The sequence below is a fragment of the Mya arenaria genome, chromosome 2, assembly GCF_026914265.1.
Source record: "Mya arenaria isolate MELC-2E11 chromosome 2, ASM2691426v1".
Lineage (NCBI taxonomy): Eukaryota > Metazoa > Mollusca > Bivalvia > Myida > Myidae > Mya > Mya arenaria.
Window position 1 is genome coordinate 42,696,298 of NC_069123.1, and position 14,207 is coordinate 42,710,504.

A 14,207-nucleotide genomic window follows, 5' to 3' on the forward strand; every position below is an offset into this window, starting at 1 on the left:
TGCATTGAGATTAGGCTAAAATTGTGACCTCTATTGTGTTCACAAGGTTTTTGTACTAATTGACCTAGTGACCTAGTTATTGACCGTGAATGACCCAATATCAAACTTGACCTACATTTTATAGCGATGATCATTCTGATCAAGTTGCATTGAGATTAGGCTAAAATTGTGACCTCTATTGTGTTCACAAGGTTTTTCTACTAATTGACCTAGTGACCTAGTTATTGACCGCGGATGACCCAATATCGAACTTGACCTAAATTTTATAGAGATGATCATTCTGACCAAGTTGCATTGAGATTAGGCTAAAATTGTGACCTCTAATGTGTTCACAAGGTATTTCTACTAATTGACCTACTGACCTAGTTTTTGACCCCAGATGACCCAATATCGAACTTGACCTAGATTTCATAGAGATGATCAGTCTGACCAAGTTTCATAAAGATTAGGTCAAAATTGTGACCTCTGTTGTGTTCACAAGGTTTTTCTACTAATTGACCTAGTGACCTAGTTATTGACTGCGGATGACCCAATATCGAACTTGACCTAGATTTTATAGAGATGATTATTCTGACCAACTTGCATTGAGATTAGGCTAAAATTGTGACCTCTATTGTGTTCACAAGGTTTTTGTACTAATTGACCTAGTGACCTAGTTGTTGACCGCGGATGACCCAATATCGAACTTGACCTACATTTTATAGAGATGATCATTCTGACCAAGTTGCATTGAGATTAGGCTAAAATTGTGACCTCTATTGTGTTCACAAGGTTTTTCTACTAATTGACCTAGTGACCTAGTTTTTGACCTGGGTTGACCCAATATATAACTTGACCTAGCTTATGTTAAGATGATCATTCTGACCAAGTTTCATTAAGATAAGGCTAAAATTGTGACCTCTATTTTGTTCACAAGGTTTTTCTAATAATTGACCTAGTGACCTAATTATTGACTGCGGATGACCCAATATCGAACTTGACCCAGATTTCATAGAGATGATCATTCTGACCAAGTTGCATTAAGATTAGCCTAAAATTGTGACCTCTATTGTGTTCACAAGGTTTTTGTACTGATTGACCTAGTGACCTAGTGATTGACCGCGGATGACCCAATATCGAACTTGACCTAGATTTTATAGAGATGATCATTCTGACCAAGTTGCATTGAGATTAGGCTAAAATTGTGACCTCTATTGTGTTCACAAGGTTTTTGTACTAATTGACCTAGTGACCTAGTTATTGACCGTGAATGACCCAATATCAAACTTGACCTACATTTTACAGCGATGATCATTCTGACCAATTTGCATTGAGATTAGGCTAAAATTGTGACCTCTATTGTGTTCACAAGGTTTTTCTACTAATTGACCTAGTGACCTAGTTATTGACTGCGGATGACCCAATATCGAACTTGACCTAGATTTTATAGAGATGATCATTCTGACCAAGTTGCATTGAGATTAGGCTAAAATTGTGACCTCTAATGTGTTCACAAGGTATTTCTACTAATTGACCTACTGACCTAGTTTTTGACCCCAGATGACCCAATATCGAACTTGACCTAGATTTCATAGAGATGATCAGTCTGACCAAGTTTCATAAAGATTAGGCTAAAATTGTGACCTCTATTGTGTTCACAAGGTTTTTCTACTAATTGACCTAGTGACCTAATTATTGACCGCGGATGACCCAATATCGAACTTGACCTAGCTTATGTTAAGATGATCATTCTGACCAAGTTTCATTAAGATAAGGCTAGAATTGTGACCTCTATTTTGTTCACAAGGTTTTTCTAATAATTGACCTAGTGACCTAGTTATTGACTGCGTATGACCCAATATCGAACTTGACCCAGATTTTATAGAGATGATCATTCTGACCAAGTTGCATTAAGATTAGCCTAAAATTGTGACCTCTATTGTGTTCACAAGGTTTTTGTACTAATTGACCTAGTGACCTAGTTATTGACCGCGGATGACCCAATATCGAACTTGACCTAGATTTTATAGAGATGATCATTCTGACCAAGTTGCATTGAGATTAGGCTAAAATTGTGACCTCTATTGTGTTCACAAGGTTTTTGTACTAATTGACCTAGTGACCTAGTTATTGACCGTGAATGACCCAATATCAAACTTGACCTACATTTTACAGCGATGATCATTCTGACCAATTTGCATTGAGATTAGGCTAAAATTGTGACCTCTATTGTGTTCACAAGGTTTTTCTACTAATTGACCTAGTGACCTAGTTATTGACCGCGGATGACCCAATATCGAACTTGACCTAGATTTTATAGAGATGATCATTCTGACCAAGTTGCATTGAGATTAGGCTAAAATTGTGACCTCTAATGTGTTCACGAGGTATTTCTACTAATTGACCTACTGACCTAGTTTTTGACCCCAGATGACCCAATATCGAACTTGACCTAGATTTCATAGAGATGATCAGTCTGACCAAGTTTCATAAAGATTAGGTCAAAATTGTGACCTCTGTTGTGTTCACAAGGTTTTTCTAATAATTGACCTAGTGACCTAGTTATTGACTGCGGATGACCCAATATCGAACTTGACCTAGATTTTATAGAGATGATTATTCTGACCAAGTTGCATTGAGATTAGGCTAAAATTGTGACCTCTATTGTGTTCACAAGGTTTTTGTACTAATTGACCTAGTGACCTAGTTGTTGACCGCGGATGACCCAATATCGAACTTGACCTACATTTTATAGAGATGATCATTCTGACCAAGTTGCATTGAGATTAGGCTAAAATTGTGACCTCTATTGTGTTCACAAGGTTTTTCTACTAATTGACCTAGTGACCTTATTATTGACCGCGGATGACCCAATATCGAACTTGACCTAGATTTTATAGAGATGACCATTCTGACCAAGTTGCATTGAGATTAGGCTAAAATTGTGACCTCTATTGTGTTCACAAGGTTTTTCTACTAATTGACCTAGTGACCTAGTTTTTGACCCCAGATGACCCAATATCGAACTTGACCTAGATTTTATAGAGATGATCAGACTGACCAAGTTTCATAAAGATTAGGTCAAAATTGTGACCTCTATTGTGTTCACAAGCAATTGTGAACGGACGGACGGACGGACGGACGGACGGACGGACGAAGAGTGATCACAAAAGCTCACCTTGTCACTACGTGACAGGTGAGCTAACAATGGACCAAACTCTACAGCCGAAAAGGATGACACCAAAAGACCCAAAATCCTTGCAACATCTCTAATTTTTGCTCTATCCTGTTTTTGCAAATCTGTGCATGATTGGACTATTTTTTCCACTTTTTCTGATGGCAACGTTACCACCATTTTTTCTGAATCAATATCATTACCAAGAAATGTAATTTTTCTAGTTGGAACAATTACCGATTTTGTTTCATGAATCATGAATCCTAACTCCGTCATGAGATTGACAGTATCATGAACATTTTGCTCACAGAATATGTATCACCCATTAACAGTGAATCATCAATATAACCTGAATTTTTGTGTCCCATCATGCGCAGAGATGCATAAACTGGCTTCATCATTTTTGTGAATTGTTTTGGTGCACAGGAAATACCATATGGCAGGGCTCGATACTTAGTTGTGTCACTGAAACTTTCCCCGAAGGATTCAGACTGAAATTGTCCCTCAAACTCATCTTGTTCATACGGAACATCAATGTTATGTTGACCCTCATCGGGCCACTTGGAATTCATAATGTCATTTATACACTTCTCTTGCTTATCAAAATGGGCATTTTGTGCATTCACATTCGAGTTGAGTACTCGCAGTATCTCAAGCACCTCATTCATTTTTCCGCCATTACTGTCTTTCTGAGAGGGTTTTGAGCTACTTTGAGTAGTTGAAGAGCCCGCTTTTTCAAGTGGAATCTTCGTCGACATTGTCAACATTATCTTTCCACTAGAAACGGCCGAAGCCGCAGCATTCCTCGAAATTTGGACTTCTTTGTCCGCCATTACACACGAGGGGATATTTTCGGCAATGCCGGAAATAGCAAAGAAACGACGTCGTAAAATTTAACGATACGTGTTAAATTACTTCTGCGAACAGAACAAAATTAAACTAATACGAATATTAGTTATATATCTTGAAAAACTTCTATTCTTTAATAAAAAAGAAACTACCAAATAGTTTCAAAATTAGAAGTATAACCGTATTCCTAAGAATACATCGACGAAGCAAACTTCGTCACGGTCGAGTGTCACTCAGTGAATAGGTCTTCACTGTACGAGTTACAACAGTGTACTATACGGTCACTGCACATCTCATTTGATTCCGGAAATAGTATGACGTAATAGAATAGAAAATAAATGCATTGATTTTCTATTATAAAAAGATAGGAAATTATACTTTTACATTGTATATTGACTTTCTTTTCCTTGTTAACATAAACACAATCACACCCTACCCTGCACTCATCTGTGATCTAAAATGTTGGGTTGTGTTTGAAAACTGCAGTAGCAAGATTGAGGAGACCAATCAGGCATCATCTTCCTCGAAACCAAGGCGAGTCTTTAGGTATTCCCGCCCAACAATGTGCTCACACAAGTCCCTACCCAGGCTTGATAAATTCACAGGGCTTTCCTGAACAGAAGATGAAATATTGTCAACTAAGAACAGAGTGTTACTTTTCCTCAAAGCCTGACATTTCTACCCGACATTTCTACTACAACATGCCTGACATTTCTACTACAACATGCCTGACATTTCTACTATAACATGCCTGACATTTCTAATACAACATGCCTGACATTTCTACTACAACATGCTCATTCAAGTCCTGACCCAAGCTTGATACATTAACAGGACTGTCCTAAAAGAGAAAGTACCCAAATTGAGAAATGAGGACATTTTCTTTCCAAGCTTGTCAAGTCTTGAAATCATCTTTCCCCGTAGAATCTAACTCAACTCTAAACAAAGGCTTGATTGATTCATTGGGCTGTCCTGAAACAGGGTGAGTAAACAAGGCAATGTAACAATGCTTTTATGTATTAGTAATAAAGTCTGGGTACATACTGAGACGGGCTGAGACGGGGGTTGACGTCTGTTTTTGAGATACTCTCCACAAATCTGCACACCAGCCAGAAGTAGTCACGGCAACCAGGACCATATGGCTCCTTCTCCTTAGGTGAACCTTCATCCTGGAAAAATGAGAATAATATGCAGTTCAGATAAAATGAGAAATGTACTCAGAATCATATCAACAAAAATATTGATCAAATATAGTTAACCTTCTTGTGAAGTCACAAATTTCATGACTGATGTTTTAAAAACTGAAAATATAACAAATACCGTATTATATCATGTATAGGACGCTAGCATAGATAGGACGCAGGCAAAAAAATAGTTGAAAAAACGGGTAAAAACCCTTAATATATAAGATAGGACGCAGCGAAAAAATGTCAAAATCGGAGCCGAAAAATTGAGGTTGGTAAAGTATTTATAACATATATTGAAGTAAAAAAAAAAATGTATATAAGGCATATTTCGATAACTGTCTTGTGTATTTCGATAATTATCGTTGTATTTCGGTAATTTAGTGTACACAACAATGATATAAGTCTTGACATTTTGAGAACATTCACGCATATTATAAGACTTATACAAATGCTGTAATAGTCCTGAAACGCCTTCTGACTGACAGTCAACCGTTGCAATAGTTCCACATGCCTTTTGAATGACAGTCAACCGTTGCAACCGTTGCAATAGTTCCGACATGCGTTCTGAATGACAGTCAACCGTTGCAACCGTTGCAAAACTGTGTATTGTCAAAACTGATGATTGTTTTGATAAGGCTTGTCGCTGCGCGGATTAAAGCATGATTAATGCGTGTCGGTAATTATCCTTGCCAGCAGAAGGCACGACGGGTAAAGTGCGAACAAACAACCATACGGTATTAACATCTTAATAGTTCGTTCTATGGATGTTTTTCTAATGACAGACAGCGGGTGTTTTTCACACCTTCGCACATTTGAAAAAGATTTGATAGTGACAATAATGCTACTTTGCGTTATGCACATTCTTTTATTATTTTTTAAAAACAGTAAGATACAACAAAATGTTTTGTAAAATATCGAAACATTAAAATCATGAACAACGATTAATTGATATTTACCTCCTTTCCCGATTTTCCGTTGCCGTTATAACTCAAACCAGTTAAAGTGCTGACTCACATCGAGTTTTTGTGAGTAGCGTCCCTTTTGTAAAAAAGTAAACACTCATGTTTGTTTTCAATTTATTTCTCAATAAATCATTTTAAAGTAAACATTTCTGCGTGTGTTAACTTGCGTGATTTTACCTATGTCAGTTGTTCTCTTCGGTGACGCAGTACAGATACTTACTTTTACCGCGTTCTTCCCCGGTCCGATATTTTCGACCTGAAATGGACTTGGAAAAAAACAGATGCAATTCTAATAGCATAGAAAGGACGCAGGCCCTTTTTAAGACAAGAATTGGAGGTAAAAAAGTGCGTCCTATGCATGATATAATACGGTATACCTACAAATATAGTAGATAAATCACCACCACTGTTAATTTTTCATTGACAGCCATTTATTCATCTCTTATATATATAATCAAGAAGACAGTAGCCTTTCTATTGCATGACTGTAAATTTAGAACATTCTTTATTTTCTTGTAAGACTAATTACTTTAAATGACTAATGGTAAGCAACTAAACAGACTGAAATTTGATAAAAGGTAATACATATTCATCCCTGTATTCTGAGTATCCTTACTATCCTATATATATATATGTATGTTTCTTAATACCAATTGTCTACCCATAATACCAAAACATCAAGACTTACATCTAATCTCTTCTGGGGCTTAATCTTGAGGGCATCAGACAGGAAGGTGAGAAGACTAGATAGGATTTGTAGCAGGAATGGATAGCCCGTCTTCCCCTCCGCTGTCCAGCCAAAACACAGGCCTACCGTCGTACATGGGGCTTAAAAGGGAAATAACAGAAGCCATTGGTAACTAGAAAACTCAAAAGTTGTTCCTGTTACATTGAATATTAAAATATTGGTTAACATTTTTCAATTGAATTATTAAACTGATATAAAAATATGTTCAAAGGCTGTCGTTTACTATATGTATACTTAATATAAAATGTAAAAGAAATATCAATAAATCAATAAATCATTTTTTTTTACAAAATGGCCATATTGCAAAGCAAAGTGACAAAAAGGAAATCTTTTCAGACATTCCGATGTTGGATCGATATGGTAGTGTTTATTCATTTTTTAATTACTCATTGACATTTCGCACAATTAACTTCTCGTCATTAACTTCTCATAATTATCTTCTAAAATGCCCATATCAACTAATATCGGTCATGTGTTAAACGGTTTTTCATACTTTATCAATTGCCTTTCAACTGGCATTGCAATTTTTACAACTTCCGAAAATTTTAATACCTAGCAATTGTTTGTTTATTTTGGAACACGCATTCGGGGAGAAAGTGTGAAATTATAACCTCGAGGGAGCCATAAGGTTTTCTGCATGATTTGTGTACTTGGGACCGAGAATATTGCTCGACTCCTCGACATAATTAGGTTTCGATGCAGCGTAGGTATATTTAATATGAAAATAGAAGGAAACAAGTTCGGGACCAAGCTCTGATCTCGAGGAAACGCCGGTTCTCGAACGACCGCTTGTTCGAACGACCGCAGTTTTACTGTACTACTGTTGAATTGAAAAATTATATTTCTTGTAAACTAAGATACAGAAACATTACAAATAATACACTAAGAAAGCTGGTTGTTGTGAAATGATTAACCATAAAGCATTATAGTCTTAACATTACAATTAAACATAGAGGAAAAACAATAACTTTACTGTAGTGGAGTACTGTGTATTTATTGTAATTTTTGCAATGTGAAGGTCACCTTATAGGGAATAAATGTTTGTCCTTGACTTGAATTGTAATAGCAAATATACATGTAAGGTCATAAACATGACAATGCATACCTCCAGTGCCTCAAGAGTGAGTCGTTTGAGCCAGCAGTGAAAGTTTGCAGAGGAACACAGGCAGTCTTTCACCTGGTCGGCGGAGAACGCCCATGACACCAGCATGGACAAGGAGTAGTGAACCACTAGAAACACACGATTACTGAAGCCTTAAGCTAGCTGTTACACAGTGATTAGTGCAAGCAAGACATTTCCAAACTTAATTTACATCAATTATACACCAGAATGTCACAGGCTCAGAAAGTACTTGCTCAAGTCCAAGGATGAAATTATGTGCTCTAACAACTTAATTAAAAGTCTGAATATTTTAAATTTTAAAAACATTTGGTGAATCGTTGCATAACGGAGGAACATAACAAGTGTGTTTACGTGTAACACTACAGACAGCTTGTTAAATGATGCTTCTTTACCTTCTGTTCTACCCCAAGTCCCAGCTTTCATGTAGTTGGAATCACTGAAATAGCACAGACCATTTGAATAGCATGGGTAGCAAAACTACACATATATATACATACATGCAAGTTGTAATTAAGTCAGTTGTATACATGTAGTTCCTATCCATAAAAGTTAAATACTAATACTATTCAGTACCATCAGTAGCAAAACACAGTTGAGTACTATAATACAGTGAACAAGAGGGCCATGATGGCCCTAAAGCGCTCACCTGAGTAAAAGAGTTTAACCTTTGTACTCAATATAGCTTGATATTTGTTCTCAAAGAATATTGAAAAACATACTGGTCAAACATGTTGCCTTGATAATCACTGACAGAATTTGATTCTCATACCTGCACACTGACAGGACTTTGTTCAGTTGCCTGCACACTGACAGGACTTGATAATTGACTGCACACTGACAGCACTTACACATGTAATACAGATACCTGCAAACTGACAGGACCTTTTTCAGCTGCCTGCACACTGACAGGACTTTGTTCAATTGCCTGCACACTGACAAAACTATGTTAAATTGCTTGCACACTAAAATAACTTTTAGTATAGATACACAAACAACAAACAGTGCACCATCCAATAAATCAATATACTGCCTTAAGCTTTAAAAATCAAATATCAGAAAACATTCAGCACCTTCCACTAAAATTCTTTTAACTAGGTCAACACCACCTTCCTTCACATGTTCACATTCAAATATGTCTTTATATTAATTAAGGCTTATTCACTATCCACACAGAAGATCAGATTGTAGCTTAGAATAATGTACATGAAGTTTACAATAATCTACATTAAGTTCAATGGTAAAGTCTGATTATTAAATTCATCATTAAGTAAAAATGAAATTTCTTCTGAAGAATAAAGTGTATAATAATTATTTGAATCTATGAACCTAAAAAAAAGAACAATAATTACCTTAGAAGTGACTATGCTGAAGACTTAATAAAACTTTAAATCTATTCCCTGGATACTAAAAATAGAAAGTAGTGGAATCTCCAACAAAAAGGGAGAACTTGCTTCAAGAGTAAACTTTATATAACTATCAGATTTTAACATTTTGGCCATTTTGTTGTTGTTGTTGTTGATCAATCATGACCCCTTGTTGTATTTTTGTAGAGGGTCACCCATGGAAGCTTTTTGAAAAGTTTAATTGAATTTGGACTGGCAGTTTTAGAGGAGATGTTTTTTAAAGCTAAATAGGAAGCTGGCCATTTTGTTGTTGTTGCTGTTGTTGTTATTGTTGATCAATCGTGACCCCTTGTTGTATTTTTGTAGTAGGTCACTCAAGGAAGCTTCCTGTAAAGTTTCATTGAATTTGGAGCGGTAGTTTCAGAGGAAATGTTTTTTTAAAGCAAAACAGGATGTCAGCCATTTTGTTGTTGTTGCTGTTCTTGTTGTTGTTGATCAATCGTGACCCCTTGTTGTATTTTTGTAGAGGGTCACCGAAGGAAGCTTCCTGTAAAGTTTCATTGAATTTGGATCAGTAGTTTCAGAGGAGATGTTTTTTAAAGCAAAACAGGAAGTCGGCCATTTTGTTGTTGTTGTTGTTGTTCAATCGTGATCCCTTGTTGTATTTTTGTAGATGGTCACCCATGGAAGCTTCCTGTGAAGTTTCATTGAATTTGGCCAGGTAGTTTCAGAGGAGAAGTTTTTTAAGCAATTGTTGACAAACGGACTGACTGACAGACGGACGCCGATCACAATAGCTCACCTTGAGCACTTTGTGCTCTGGTGAGCTAAAAATACAGGGACAAGCCCAGTAATCAGAAATTCAAAAATAAACCCTGTTTGGGGGCACAAGGCAATTGCCGAAACAACATTGAACTACTGACACAAACATATTAACATCACATACATAAAAACAAACACCACAAACAAATAATGCTGTCATCAGAATGGCTTTACCGGTAAACGATGGGATTGCCGCCTTGGAGCGGTCAGTGAAACAAAAGTTCACTGGAACTCAAGTAAACTTGGGGCTTTGTGAAACAAACAGTAAGGGTTCACCTTAAGGTGCCAAGCAGTCAGTTAAAAATACAACCAATACAAAAATATACCTAAATAGCATGGCCATAAACTCACACTTTTTCATAACTGCACAATTATAAAAGCTAGAAATATGAGCGTGTTTAACATGTGCACACTATATCCTGCTACATGTGTACCAAGTAACATATGAATATCTCCAATAGATTTTGAGTGATTTTGCACAATGATGATGATGACACCAACAACACATCCTCGGCATCCCAGCGTATCATAACCTATATGATACCCTGGGTAAATCAGCTGTTAAAATCTCATACTCATGAATAATAAATGAGGTTAAATCCAGCCGGTTGATTGGTCACAAGAGACACACCTCATGTGGTGAGACAATGTCCAAGAAGTAGCTGATGTAATCTCGGATCGAAATAATCCAATGAGATCATGGCTTACAAATTGTTTTAGGCAGGATATTGTTAAATATGCTGATAGCTCTTCACAAAGGAGATTCTTTCCTGTTTGTTATCAACTATTTCATTGGTCAGAAAATGCTTATGAATATTAAAGATTTACGAAGTTTCCCTACCCAATTTGCTCAGGGTATCATATAGATTATGATAGACTGGGGTGCCGAGGATGCCCAACAACATGGCTTCTACTTACACCGGCATTGCTGCATCATAAAGAATCATCAGAATGTTCAGGACATCTTCCACATTCAGCACAGAAATTATACTCTGAAATAGGACAGGAAATAGGATTAGTGGCTGTTCCAGAAAAATTAAGTAGACAGTTACTTTTTTAACCATTTTAAAGCAAATAAATTGCTACTTGTTGAACTAGCTCAAATTTAAAAGAAACTGGCCAGCTTAGGGGTTTAAGGGGCATGCTGTGTTGTTCGGATGCATGAAGTATGAATGAATCTTTTCACATGCTGTATATGTAATATGTTTCACAATACAGTAATGTCTTAAACTTTTCAACAAGAGACAGGATAATATTCTTAATATACTCAGAAATGCCTAAAAGGTGTACTTGAGCCTAAAACCACATAGACCTAATCATTCTTACCTGATCCAGTCTTGGTATGATAATCTTGTCAGCCTGTTTCTGCTTCTTCAGTTTCTTCTTAGGGCTGTCGTGGCTTGTCTCAAACACATCATCATGCCCTGCCTCAATGTCCGATGTGTCGATGGGAAATTGAGATATCAGCCGCAGCAGGAAGGCCAAGCACTCCTGGTCCCACTATCAAACAGGAAAATTGCTTCTTAAATTACTTTCATTTAACATGGCAAAATGTATCAACAGCTCAATATCAGAAACAGGCATATTTGTTTTACCTGAACAAACAACAAACATTTCTCTTATCTGAACTATGACAATCATCATATCTGAACTGTAAGCAGATATCTGGTCTGTACTACAGAAATTTGCATATCTGAAAAACATTATTGTATCTGACTGCAAACAAGTCTCCTTTCTGAAGTACAAACCACTCTTGTATTTAAACTACGAAAACTGTTTCAATCCAAACTACAAACATTTATCGAATCTGGATTGAAAACAATTCTTGTACCTGACTACAGGCTTCATCCTCCTTCATCTGTAGGCTGCCGAACTTGAAGATGCTGAACATGTGGCTCAACCCTTTCTTCTCTATGAACTACATTTAGAATAGAACAAACATGTGGTTGGTTTGGGCAATCATCTTTGGTTTTAACACAATAAATACATATATATAACATGTGGGTTTAAGTTGTTATTTCTTCACAAGCAACATAAAGGTTGTATTTTAACTTAGTCTATACTTATTTATCTTTGTTCGATTGTTACAACAGTGATAAGCATGTTTATTTCCCTCGTAGAATTCTACACTGGCGTCTTTTTTGAGACGTCATCAATAAAAACCTCTGGTAGGCGTAACCTTGTATCACAAAACAACAGATGTAGACACCTAAATATCAGGAGACCACTTTAACCCCTTCTATATTGCAATGTTACAGAGAAATAAAAACAAAACCTGGTATAGCATTTTCTTTTATATTTGCAATTGGGCATTTTTAAGAAAGTGATACAATTTGCCCACCTTCCTACTCCAGTGTTCCTCTGGAGGTTGTTCGTCATCAACAGACATCTCAGACTCTGTGCTAGTCCTGTACGAGTCACCACCGCCTCGATGGGCCTGCAAATATTTTTATCAATAATCAGATACTGAAGAATGCTCTTCCTTCTTCTGTTTTTAACACTTCCAAAAACTGACCGTGTCACAAACCAATTCATTTCAGCAAAAAAACGGCCATAATCAAAGAACATATTTTCACAGTAAATACATGCCCACTCTAAAAGTTACTCAAATGGTTCATGTGTATGTTTTATTACTCAATAATCAAAGATCAAGAACTTTTAAATCCAAATACACTGACCATAGACCTATGGCGCCTGTTTTTGGAGACCCAGGACAGTCCCTCAACAATCTGTAGGGAATACATGAGTCTGTGGGGAATGTGAGGATCTTGGTGTTGATCCCTGAAAATAGCAATGCTCATAAGTTAACTACCTCAATTAATTTTTTTTACAGCCTTTTTTTTGCTGTTACAGTAATAAAAGGCTAAGGGCTATTCCATAAAAACATAACCACCCGGGGGAAGGCAATTATTTTTTTTTGTATATGGGTGGGTGTCTGTTTTTTTGCTATGTTATTTGTTTGAATGGAATAGCCCTAAGAACCCTTCCAATTTCATTGTCAATTTTTTCAGTTACACAATTTAATAAATTTCAGTACATAAATTTCAGTACGTACAACCAAGATATTCTTTTATTCATATTTTTATAGCACTCAGCAGGTAAAGCAGAGTAAGTACATACATTATGTAGAGTGATGCTGGGGAAGCCATTAAGGACATCAGTGTTGGTCGGCAGTAACATAAGCAACTCCCAGACTTTACGTGAGAGAACTGTCGCCTTAGTCTGCAGTCCCACACGCTCCTGGCTCTCCTGAAATTACATTCAAACATCAGAACATTCACAATAGCTAACAATATTAACAAGACAGGAATACACCGTTGCAATCGTTGCGCCAGGTGTTGGCTGCATTTTTCTGTGCTCTCACATACTAATATTTTCATAACATGTATTCTTATCTCACACTTATGAAAATTGGATTTTTTGGAGATTCTTCTTCTGTGATTTATGTGTTACGAACGTCATGTTGATTTTAATTGTAATCTTCAAAGATATGTGTGTGTGTTTTTAAACAAATAATGGCACAGGGTAAAAATTGAAGCACAAGAACAAAAAATCACAAACAAGAAACATTAAACGACAGCACAACACTCCACAAACAATTTAGTACATAAATCATACAATATAAAAAAACTGTGTTTATCAGGGATTGATAGCAAAAGTGTTAATCACCTGGTGTGACTGCTTTTTTAGTGATCTCATATTTTGGATTATATATGTGTTAACCATTGAGGGTTTCTAGGAGATTTTTGAGCATTCACTTATATTAATTATCAAGGAGGCTGATTGTGGAATTATTTCTGTGAAACGTTTATTCATTTTCTAGATATTTTTGATTTTAAAAACTGAATATATTAAATAAATATAAAATAAATTGATTTTTATCATAAATGTAAGGTGTTGGTGCGATTATCAGAGGATACAATGTGCTTGATCAGATACAACAGGGACCAGTTATTGGATTTAGCTAGAGTGCCCGGGAGATATTCGAAACCTAACAATGACACATTCACAACACTGAA

The 14,207-nt window shown here is 36.3% G+C and overlaps 1 pseudogene; it reads right to left on the reverse strand.

Annotated features, from left to right (window-relative positions):
• Window positions 1–14,207, reverse strand: part of LOC128215031 (ubiquitin carboxyl-terminal hydrolase 34-like) — a 30,849-nt pseudogene that overhangs the window by 13,209 nt on the left and 3,433 nt on the right.